Consider the following 12,932-nt stretch of genomic DNA (forward strand, 5'->3'; position numbering starts at 1 on the left):
AAACACAAACCCGTCACTGATTTACTGCCCCCCAAACCTCTAACTACCCTGTAAAAAAACAGAATTAGATTCAGATGTTATTGCATTCTTGCTTAGTCAAACTCTAACAGTTATTTGAGAGAAATATTGGAGATGGAGGCTGGAAACAAATATGTGGAAGTTGTTAATTATTGCACAGTATATTCTACTCTTATCAACATAACTGAGGAAATATTGTGTTTGTTCTCTCCTGTGATGTCATTGAATGCTAATTGTTTTCAGTGTGAGAGACTCAAAAGTGTTTGATGAGGCTACCATCTAGTGTCACACTTCGGTGTAACAGTTTGTGTTTGCAGAATTGATACTTCATGACTTTTCTTAATCCTAAGAGAATTTATTACAAACAAAATTTCAACTTGATAAGACTCTTTAACTGTCTTCCGTGGGAAATTTTACATTACTTATGAAGCAACATTGGGCAACAGCCACATTCTGAAAAGTTTAGGACTATTTTGTGATACAACAGATGGTTAATACTTAAATAATAGCTATCAAAATGATTTTGATTAGGTCTGAGGTGCATATTAAAAGAATCTGAAGAGAAAATAGGAGAGTCATCTTGAAACTACTTTTCCATTATTATTGGGTCTGGGATCCAAAACATAAACAGTAAATCACAGCAGAATATGATGGTTTAGTACTTACTCACCAGCAGGGGATAAAATGGGATTTTTGAGGAGGAGGCATTGCCTATATCGTTCTCTGTTGTTATATTAGTGGAACTCAAATCTTTGCATGAGCAATATTAAAGTGTTAAAGGGGTCATGATGTACTTTTTGTTTTTTTTTGTTTTTTAAAGATAGATATTTTATTTTAAATATTTTAATTTATAGATAGATAGATGTCGTCATCGGCTAAAACGCATGCGCAGGTTACTTTACTTCCTGAACGAGTGTGCATCCGAGTCAGAGTTGATTTTACATTCACGTGAATCACGCTACAGTTCCATTGCAACCTAACTCGGACCACCTCCTGGAACAGGTAATCTCGGGTTCTGTACCGCGGTGCGCTCCCCGGTCCGCATGACAGCTTTCATATTACCAAATTTTCATGCGAACCGTGCTGCGTTTCAAACTAAACTGCCAGTGTGAAAGCACCCTAAAAGAACCACACTCCTTTCAAGACACCTTTAAGTGGACCAAGAAGTGAACCAAGTGAAAAAGGACCCAGTTCTCTTTGCATTCACACTATATTTGTGACCTCTAAAGTGGGCTGAGATCTCTTTTTGGTCCACTTGACCTGTTACGGGGTCTCAGTCCATTTTGTATTCACACTGTGTTGTTTTTATGAAACCCAGACCACATTTTAAAAGACAGAATTTATCATTATTTTAATAACAATATTAAGTGTTGAGTACCATTAGCTCTACCTATTAACTTGTGAGATTATTAAACATGTTTAATACCCTTAAAATGAATAATAAGCATGAGTACAGGTGTCTTTGTTCAATAAAATATATTTCATTGATCTTTTGCATCAAAAAAGAACTGTATTACATAGTGTAAATATATAACACCTTGTTTTTATACATTAAGAGGGAAAAGCAATGCATTTAACTGAATGCATTGTATGTGTATATCAATAATACTGTATTTAAAGGCAAATTTCAATTTCAATCATGTATTATGGTAGATTAGTCGTATTTCCAACTAAAAATACGATTGGTCATGGTTTTATCTATTGACAGCTTTGGGCAACATCCATTCACTGAAAACAATAGTAATATATTCCTATAGTAATCTCTTAACTGTCACGCGCCATTCCAACCCTCGAGTCTTCATTTGCACAAAACACTTTAGAAAGATATTTGAGTTTATTTTGTGAGGGGTTTAAAAAGTTTGCATCAGCAACTTACTCTGTTATCTCCATAGAAACATAATAAGAGACTCGTCGCGTGTCTTCTCTGTGCGTCATCCTTTCTGGTGTACGGTAACCTGTCAGGGTCAAACAAGTTTGGCATTACGCGAATGAGAAAATCAAGTGAGCCCGTAGCGTTTTGTGTTCACAATGCACGTTATTAGCGAACCAAACTTCAGGCTGCAAGCAAACCGTACTTAAACCACCTCCCGAAATGGTCTCGGTTCGGTTCGTTTTAAAGGGGTCTGAGATAGTTTCGATTGTTCACATATGGGCCAAAAATCCCACGAACCAGGCACAGACAGACCCCTGAAATGGACCTAGTGTGAAAACGTCAGATCAGATAAGATCATTTTATAATCAGATCATTTTCCACATTGTCTCTGGCATTCTGTCTCGAATAGAAAATGCTGCCTCCGTAGGCTGTATAAGGGGGTAGGAAGGGACCAAGGCACATCCGAATCCAACGTTCTCGTCACATCCTGTCTTCTGAGATACCTTCTGATCGATTTTTTTTTAAAGCAGCATAGTATCCTTCACTGACTATCAAATCCCACAATTCTGTACATGCGGATCCACAGTGGTTGAACTGAAGAAAGAAACTGAGGCAGAAGAGGCAATTGATATCCAATTTGTGTATAAATGAAAGGTTTTTTTCTTCTCATTTTTCATTCTGTTTCAAGCGAGAAAGTAGTATTGTAGTTATTAAATATACGCTTGGTTTATTGCAAAAACTCTCTTGATTTTGTTCTAGATTATTAGACCTTTGTATTTTGGTTGAACTGAATGAATGCTGGTATCCTATTCCTAGCAACAATGTGACATTGCGATGCCTAGGAAACCTATCTGTAACCAGTTTCCAGAGATACCTTCATACGCAAATGCTGTCTGTTAAGTCATTGACCGATAGGTCAGCGAGGCAACAAGGTAGCTACCTTTGGTTTCGGACACAGCCAGTGTCTCCTGTTTAAACATGTCAATGCCCACTGTTAAGATTGGCTAACATCTTGCAGCCCCTCGAATACACAGCCATATACACTCACTGGCCACTTTATTAGGTACACCTGTACATCTACTTATTCATGCGATTGGCTAATCAGTCAATTGTGTGGCAGCAGTGTAATGTATAAATTCATGCAGCTATGGGTCAGGAGCTTCAGTTAATGTTCACATCAACCATCAGAATGGGGGAAAATCTCAGTAATTTGGAAAGAAGAATGATTGTTGGTGCCAGATGGGCTGGTTTGAGTATTTCTGTAACTGCTGATCTCTTGGGATTTTCACGCAAAAGTCTCTAGAGTGTAAAGAGAATGGTGCGATAAACAAAATACATCCAGCAAGCGGCAGTTCTGCGGGTGAAAACAGCTTGTTAATGACAGAGGTCAGAGGAGACTGGCCAGACTGGTCCATGCTGACAGGAAGGTGACAGTAACCCAAATAAACACGCGTTACAACAGTGCTAGGCATAAAAGCATTTCTGAATGTACAACACATCGAACATTGAGGCAGATGGGATACAGCAGCAAAAGACCCCTCTGAGTACCACTACTGTCAGCTTAGAACAGAAAACTGAGACTGCAATATCAGAATCAGAATGAGCTATATTGCCAAGTGTTCTCACGTACACAAGGATTTATTTTAAAAAAAATTTGTTTTTGTTTTTTTGGTGATAGGAGAAACAAGTGCACACAGAACATTACAGTGAGACACAGAGTATAAATAGACATACAAATAATAGGACATATAACAGAATGGCGTATGTACATGTGCAAGTGGTAATGTATGTGCAAGGTGAATTAAATATGTGAATTTACATATGTACTTGAGATATTTATTTACATTATTGCACTATGGGGGAGCCCTGAGGCAGTTTAATTGTTCATGTGGTAAATGGCCTGAGGGTAAAAACTGTTCTTATGGATGTCCTGGTACTCAGTGCACTGTAGCGCCGGTCAGAGGGCAATAGTTCAAGAGGGAGTGGGCAGGGTGTGTGGGGTCCAGAGTGATTCTACCTGCACGTTTCCTCACTCTGGAAACGTACAGGTCTTGGAGGGTGGGCAGGAGGGCACCAATAACCCTCTCAGCAGTCCTGACTATCCGTTGTAGTTTCCTTCTGTCTGATTTGGTGGCTGAACCAAACCAGACAGTTATAGATGTACACAGGTCTGGTTGTACAATATTTTATCCCCACTTCTGTAAGCATCCTCTTTGGCATGATGAAGCTGTCTGAGTTTTCCTGTAAATCATGGTTTATCGTTATTGAATGATAAAAATGTCCTAGTAGGGATGCACATATCCTCACAGAAACTGATATATGATGTCACAGTATCTGTGAGCTCGTTCAGGTCTGTGGCTGCAGCTTCAAAAACACTCCAATCAGTGCACGTTTACCAAAACTGGACAGTAGACGTTTGAAAAAACATCGACTGGTCTGACAAATCTGGATTTCTGCTGAGGTACACAAACAGTAGGCCCACTGCAGCATCAGATTTCTGTTCTTGGCTGACAGAAGTGGAACCCAACATGGTCTTCTGCTGTTGTAGCCCATCTGCCTCAAGGACTGACATGTGCATTCTGAGATGCTATTCTGCTCACTACAATTGTACAGATGGGTTATTTCAGTCACCATAACCTTTCTGTCAGCTCAAACCAGTCTGGCCATTCTCCGTTGACCTCTCTCATCAACAAGGCGTTTTCGTTCACAGAACTGGATGTTTTTTGGTTTTCACACCATTACACTCTAGAGACTGTTGTGTGTGAAAATCCCAGGAGATCAGCAGTTACAGAATTACTCACCAGCCCATCTGGCACCAACAATCATGCCACAGTCTAAATCACTGAGATCAAATTTTTTCCCCATTCTGATGGTTGATGTGAACATTAACTGAAGCTCCTTACCCATATCTGTATGACATAATACATTACACTGCTGCCACATGATTGGCTGATTAGATAATCACATGAATAAGAAGATGCACAGGTGTACCTAATAAAGTGGCCAGTGAGTGTATATTTGAAACACAATCAAAAGAAAATGAACCAGCTCCACAATCATAAAAAACTACATTTCAAGGTTTACACAAGGCATTCTCATCACATTGCATCTGAATTTATCAAACTGTTCATTCAAGCACAGCAGCCCCATAAACTATAAATATCAAACAGTCATGAGATACTGTATGAAACATTCATGAATGGAATTGGTTCTTTACGGTTTAGCAGTTGGTGTATATAATGGCCCCATCTTTCAATAACAGATACTTTACAAAGCTTGAGTCATATTGTGACTAGTACATAAGCAATCCACACAAATATGAGAAAACACATAGTAGAGTACACGCTGAAATGAGCCGAACACACACAATCCATGCTGAAATATGACACGCAAATAATCCAAATTCACAGTGAAGCATGTAGCAAACACATATTATCCTTTGCTGATATTGTGATGCTTCAGCAGAGGCCAAAGCAGAGACGCTGGTCTTCACAGGCATGACATCGCACATCTTCCATCGTCTGTTTACTCTGGCGGAGACGCGGTTCTCCCAGACACTAACAGCAATGGAATGGGGCAGAACAAATGAGTTTTTAAAAGTTGAGCTTGTTCCGCTTTTAAAACGTACCATACATCGCCGGCAATGGTCAAAGACGTCCATCTAGTGCATGTTTACAAAGACCAACTGTGGTGGGGGCGTGGTTGAGCGCCAGCTTGTGGATGGATCATCACCTGGCAATGATTGTCTCTAATAGCTGTTTGTCATTGCAGTGAGAGTGGAGACGGGTTTTAAGAGCGAGCCAGACGCCAGTGAAAGGAGAGAGAGCTACCCACGCACACACACCCAAGTTTTGTTGAGTGGAAAATAAATTATCTTTTGAGTAGAATTTCGCCGTCTCCCGCTTCCTCCTTGCACCCCGTCATGAACTTTGTTACACTTGTGCCGAAACCCGGGTTTGGAAGGAGGAAGAATGCCGTCATGGAGGCCTCACCTCTGGAGGAAATGTTTAAGACCCTCACCAGCATCCACCAGTTGCAGCATCAGGCCCTCCTCGAGCTGTGCATGGAGCAGGAGCAACAGTTCATCACGCTCCTCCAGGCCCAAGCGGAGGACAGGCAGGTGCTCCGGAGCTTGCTACCCCAGGAGGGGGCTGCAACTGCGACCCTACGACCACCCTGGCCCATGTTCCACTGGTCAAGATGGGCCCCCAGGATGATCCAGAGGCTTTCCTGGAACTTTTTTTTTTTTGTTGTTTCATAAATTAACACAAGAAATACAACAACATCTATATAATGAATCAAAAACTTTTAACATTAAACCCCCACTATATCCCCTCCCCCTACCAAACTCTCAAACCACCCTGACCCCTCCACGAACACCCCTGTGGTCAATAGAATATAGACACACACACACACACACACAGAAAACTAAAACAACAACATAAAATAACATACAATAATCAAGTATAATAATAATAAAAAAAATATAAAAAAAAAAATAAAACTTTAAATTACTCCCTCCACCGCCCCACCTCGAGATTCCCTCAAAAATGCTAAATAATTGCCCCATTTCTTATTGTAAGTTTCCCTAACCCCCATCCTAATACTCGACCCCTCCTCGAAGGCAGCCACCCTCCCCATCTCCGCGCACCACTCCGAGAAAGAGGGTGCTCCATCCGACTTCCAACTCCTCAAAATAACCTGTCTACCAATCATCACACCGGTCAAAACCCAGTCCTTCATGTGCTTATCTACCAAATCCATGACCTCCCTATCACCCAAAATACAGAGTCTGGGGCAGAACAAGACCTGAGTGCCCAACACATCACACACAAAACTTTGCACCTTCAGCCAAAATTCTTGGATCTTAAGGCACCCCCAAAAAACATGGATGGTGTCTCCATCTTCAGTATGGCATCGCCAGCAGATGGGTGTGTCCTTAAGACCAAGCCTATACGATCTAGAGGGGGTCCAATAAAATCTATGTAAAATCTTAAATTGCATAAGGCGAACCCTTGCATCTCTAGATGCAGACTTTATGTTTTTTAGAATCCTTGCCCACACTCCCTCCTCCAATACCAAGTTTAAATCTTTCTCCCATAATCTTTTAAGAGAATTTAAAGCTCGGTCCCCCAGACTCTGAATTAACAAGGAGTAATACACTGATGCCTCATGACCCTTCCCAAAAGCAGCAATCACCACCTCCAGAGTATCTGCCGCTCTAGGGGGGTGTATGCTACTCCCAAAAACAGAGCAGAGCAGGTGGCGCAGCTGTAAATACTTATAAAACTGAGATCTGGGAATCCCAAAATGTTGAACCAAATCTTCAAAAGATCTCAATACTCCACCCTCATATAGGTCACCAAGTGTATTAACCCCCCTCACAATCCAATCTGACCAACAGAAAGGTGACTTATTAATGCATAGTTTAGGGTTCTGCCATATGCTCGAGGCAACATTTAAATAAATATCAGAATTAAACACTCTGGACACTTTTGTCCATATCGAGTGTAAATGCAAAATAACGGGGTGCGACTTAACCTCTCCAGCTAGTTTAATCGAAAGGCTTTGCAGTGGCGAGATAGGGGCAAGAACTTCCTTTTCAATACAAAACCAGGGAGGAGCTCTCTCAGGTGGAAGCGACCAATGAACCAAATGTCTAAGACTGAATGCATAATAATAAAATAAAATTTTGGGTAGGCCTAACCCACCTTTGTCAATTGGCCTTTGTAATTTACTGAAATTTAACCTGGGACACTTACCATTCCAAATGAAGGACTTCACTATGCTATCAAATTGCTTAAAATAAGAGAGAGGGACATCTACAGGGAGAGATTGTAGCAGATAGTTAAATTTTGGAATGCAATTCATTTTAATAACATTAACCTTCCCAATCATCGATAAGTGTAATGAAGCCCACCTGTCCACATCATTCGAAAACCTTTTTATTAAGGGACCAAAATTAACTCTGACTAAATCAGACAAATTTGCTGGGAATAAAATTCCCAAATACTTAATTCCCTGTTTGGGCCACATGAAGGCACCCGGCTGGAAAGCCGTTACTGGACAGTACGCTGTCAAAGCCAAAGCTTCGGATTTAGACCAATTGACTCTGTATCCTGAGAATTTGGAAAAGGAGTTTTGTGGAGGCAAGGCATGGATCTAGTGGGGTCGGAGAGGAATAATAAAATATCATCTGCGTAAAGCAGAAGCTTATGCGCTACACCTCCTGCCATCACCCCTGGAAAATCATCCTCCTTTCTTATCGCGGCTGCTAATGGTTCCAGGGCAAGACAGAACAATAATGGGGAAAGAGGGCAACCCTGCCGGGTGCCCCTATCCAGAGTAAAATAATCTGAAATTAACCCATTTGTTTGTACCGCTGCTACAGGGTGTCTATAAAGTAACTTAACCAATAAATGTATTCCCGAACCCATACCTTTCCAAAATCTTGAAAAGATAATCCCATTCTACCATATCAAATGCCTTTTCAGCGTCAAGAGAGATGGCAGCAACCGGAGATTGTTCATTTGCTACTGACCACATGATATTGATGAAACGCCTAATATTATCAGAAGAACTACGGCCTCGAATAAACCCCACCTGATCTATATGTATAAGAGATTTCATAACTTAATCGATTAGCCAGAATTTTGGACAAAATTTTTACATCTAACTGGATCAGCGAAATTGGGCGGTAACTTTTACACTCGCTTGGATCTTTATCCTTTTTTAGAATCAGACTGATCCGGGCTTGTGTCATGGTTGGCGGAAGCTTTCCATTCTTTAATGAATTAGTATAAACTTCTAACAAAAGTGGTGCCAGTTCTGTAGCATAAGATTTGAAAAACTCAGCGGCAAAGCCGTCAGCCCCTGGAGCCTTGCCAGTAGGCAGGGACTTAATTACCTCATCAAGCTCCTCCAAGGTTATCTCAGAATCAAGAGAGTTTTTTTGCTCATTCGTCAGTTTAGGGAGATCTAATGGTTCCACAAAGTTCCTAATATCTTCATCAGTAGACGAAGACGTGGACCTATAGAGATCAAGATAGAACTCTTTAAAAGCATTATTAATATCAATAGCCAAGGTAAATGATAGAAAAAGACTCTCTCTGCTTTATATATCTAGCCAAAAGTTTTCCTGCTTTATCACCTGACTCAAAGTATGACTGTCTTGCCCTGAATAACCAAAACTCCACTTTCTGTGACAGAATAGTATTATATCTGTATTTCAAACGAGTCAATTCTCTGAGGCCATCAGATGACATACGGCGCTTCAGCTCTGCCTCTGCACTTTTAATATTTCCTTCCAACTCCACGAGTTCTTGTGCTTTGGATTTTTTGATGAATGAGGCATACTGTATGATCCGACCCCTAAGAACCGCCTTAAGTGCCTCCCAAGCCACGACCACAGAGGATACCGAGGACCAGTTGGTCTCCACTGATTTCAGTCTTTAACATTTGTTGGAATTCAGGATTTTGCAAAAGGGACACATTAAGGCGCCAACTATAAGATTTATTTTTCTCTATATGTGGCATCACCTCTAAACTCACCAGGGCATGATCTGAGACCAAGATATTTCCAATTGAGCAATCAACAACAGATGAAATAAGGGATTTGGATATTAAAAAAAATCTATTCTAGAATAAATCTTGTGGACTGATGAAAAAAATGTATAGTCCCTACCAGATGGGTTCAAAAGTCTCCAAATGTCTGTAAGACCAAGATTTTTACACATCCTGTGAAGCATCAATGTTGCTCTAGGGGATTTGCACACTTTTGCTTCACTATGATCAAGCACTGAGTCCATCAAAAGATTAAAGTCTCCTCCCAATATTATATCATGAGGGGTGCCAACGGTTTGCAACATCCCTTCAAGATCTATAAAAAAGCCATGATCATCAGCGTTAGGTGCGTAAATATTAGCCAAAATCAACCTTTGCCCTTGAATTTCAGCTAAAACAATAATTACCTAATTTATCTTTGCTCTGTTTGAGACATTTGAATTGTAGATGTTTATTTACCAATATAATGACTCCCTTGCTCTTACTTGAGCCAACACTAAAGAAAACATGTCCACCCCATATCTTCCCAAATTTTTCAGCTTCCTGCGGGGAGAGATGTGTTTCTTGAAGAAACAACATATCATATTTCTTACGTTTAAGAAAAGTAATAACCTTCCTTCTTTTTATGGGGTGCCCCAACCCATTTACATTCCATGTGGAGAGAGACAACATATTCATATTAACATTTGACATATTGATATAGAAGAAAAAATAAATTGTGTGTCAAAAACAAAATTATATAGACCACATTCCCCAATAGTGAAACAATCAACCCCCAAACAAAACAAACAGAAAAAAGAAAAACGTGCGCATTAACCCCGCGCACGACAGCGCCAACCAGCGTCGATTCCTCTAAACTCAAAAGGTCCATGAACGCCCACGAGTCCCCACGACAACTTTGCCATCGGATTGCTCAATTTTGCCTCACAAATTTGTGAGGCAAAATTACGTAACAGAAAATACTTTGTAAAATAAACCCAGTTAATAGGAAGAATGAACACAAAAAATGTGTAGATTCATTCACAGAACTGTTTTAAAGGTGTGATCTTCCACAAGACAAATTCCAGCTGAAATAAAACTGTTCAGATTCCTCGGACAGACAAACGAATGTTCAGTGAGCTGGCTGTTATGAGTTCAGCGGATGTCGTAATCATTCCAATGTCTCGTAAAAAAAAAAAAAAAAACTCAACAAAACAAACTACAGCCAGCAGGAGGAATAAGCACGAAGAACGAACAGATTAATCCACAGCTGTTCCAAGGAGTGTTATTCAATAGAACAAGCTCCAGCCGCTAGGCGGAACCAATACAAAAAGAAACAACACCGGCATCCCGGTTCCCCAGATGGTCGAATCAGTTCACTCGGAGGCTGCATAAACGTATATACCATGATTTACATAATCCATCGGCTTCATAAAAAACATCCTTTGTGTGAGCAGCATGTAGATATTTTGCAGTCATCCGTAGTGTCCACTCTCAATCTGTCCGGGAACTTCAATGCAAAAGTAATCTTTTATCAATGCAAAAGTTGCTTTAAGGAAAAGTGTTATTCACAAAACAAGCTCCAGCCGCTCGGCGGAGCCAACGCAAAAAATCCAAAATGTCACCCAGCATCCTCAAGAGTTAGTACAGCAAGTCAGGCCCACTCACATGAGAAACATCCAATGGTTTACTCAGTCATTGATTCTATAAAAGACATTGCCAGATTTGGACATGTGAATACTTTGCGACCGACCTTCGTTTCTATTCTCAGTTTGGCAGGAAACATCAGAGCAAACGAGATGTTTTTCTGATGTAAGAGTTTCTTACATTCCTTGAACCGATCGCGTTTCTCTCGTCGAACTCGCAAAGTCTGGGAACAAGAAAATATTATGATTCTTCCAAGAAAGCTTCCCTTTGCTCCTCGCCTGGCGCAACACAAGATCTTTATGGGATGATCTCAGAAATCTGGCCAGAATCGATCTAGGCCTGTCTCCCTCAGCAGATCTGTGAGACGGGACTCTGTGAGCTCGCTCGATTTCCAGCTTGTGGCCTGTTATGTCGAGCAGACTCGGGAAAAACTCGTCTAGGAATTTCACCATATCTCTGCCCTCTTCAAGCTCAGGAATTCCAACAATTCGAACGTTATTCCTGCGGCTTCTATTTTCAAGATCTTCAAGCTTTTCAAGGAGATGTTCCAGATCAACTTTGGTCACGGGTGGATTAGCGGTTAATTCCCTCTCCGAAGATTCGAGAAAATCGATTCGTTTTTCAACATCAGTCAATCTTGTACCTAACTCAGAGAATTTTATTTCCATCGCCATGATCGATCTACGTATTACAGCGAGATCCTCCAAGTCAGCAAGAATCTTCGTCAACATCACCATGTTGGACAACTGACGCTGGATCTCCTCTCTCGCTGCGCCATCCAAATCGAGTCCCCCGTCTGTAGGCCTGTCGGGGCTTTCATCCTGAACACGTAAGTGTCTTTTAATGTCTCCCGAGCCCAAGGATTTTGACTTCTTTGCCATGTTTTGCAACAAAGGGCAAATGTGTAACTGGGTATAACAAATTTCACCAGATTATAATATGAAAATAATCGAAAATTCAGTAAAGTGCGCAGAGCTCGTCGCTCACACGTCTGCTCCTTGCGTGGCGTCCCACTGAATGTTCCTGGAACTTTTTTAGCAGACGGTGGGGACATGCAGTTGGCCAAGCAGCCAGAGGACGGTCTGCTTGTTACCGCTGTTGTCTGGGGAGGCCCAACTCGCAGCGCAACAGTTGTCTGCAGAGAACCTCCTAGTGTATGCCAACCTCAAGAACAACAGCACCTACACTTCCGCTCGTTGACCTTGGGCGAGCACGGCCGGCCATTCGCCTTCACCCAACAGCTCCGGGACTCCTGCCAGCGGTGGTTGCTGGCTGATGAACACGTTGTCGGGGCTGTGATCGACCTGGTGGTACTGGAGCAGTTTATTGCTCGGCTTCCAAAAGAGATGGCAGAGTGGGTCCAGTGCCACCGCCCGGCATCGCTCCAAATGGCCATCCAGCTGGCAGAGAACCATATGGCGGCGTATTTGGGAGCCAGCGAGCCTCAAGATTCTTTTTTTCTTCTCTCTCCCCTTCCTCTAGTCCTTGTTTTACTATCCACATCAAGCTCTAAATTACTCGCAAAGTGGCATGGGCCCTTTGAAGTCACATGGCGAGTCGGGGAAGTCGATTATGAGATTGAACAAATAGATAGGGGCGGAGCACGGCAAATGTATCACCTCAGCCTCTTAAAACTATGGAGGGAGGTGGTCCCCATGGCTTTGGTGATGGTGGTACCGGAGAGGGAGGAGCTTGGGCTGGAAGTGAACTTAAAAGCCAATCGAGGCACCCCGGTCACTTGCGGAGACCACTTCTCACCATCACAAATCATGGATGTGACCCAGTTGCAAAGAGAATTCCCCAACATATTCTCGCCCCTTCACGGTCGTACGAACCTCATAGAACACTATAT

Source organism: Myxocyprinus asiaticus, chromosome 3 (assembly GCF_019703515.2).
Source record: "Myxocyprinus asiaticus isolate MX2 ecotype Aquarium Trade chromosome 3, UBuf_Myxa_2, whole genome shotgun sequence".
NCBI classification, from domain to species: domain Eukaryota; kingdom Metazoa; phylum Chordata; class Actinopteri; order Cypriniformes; family Catostomidae; genus Myxocyprinus; species Myxocyprinus asiaticus.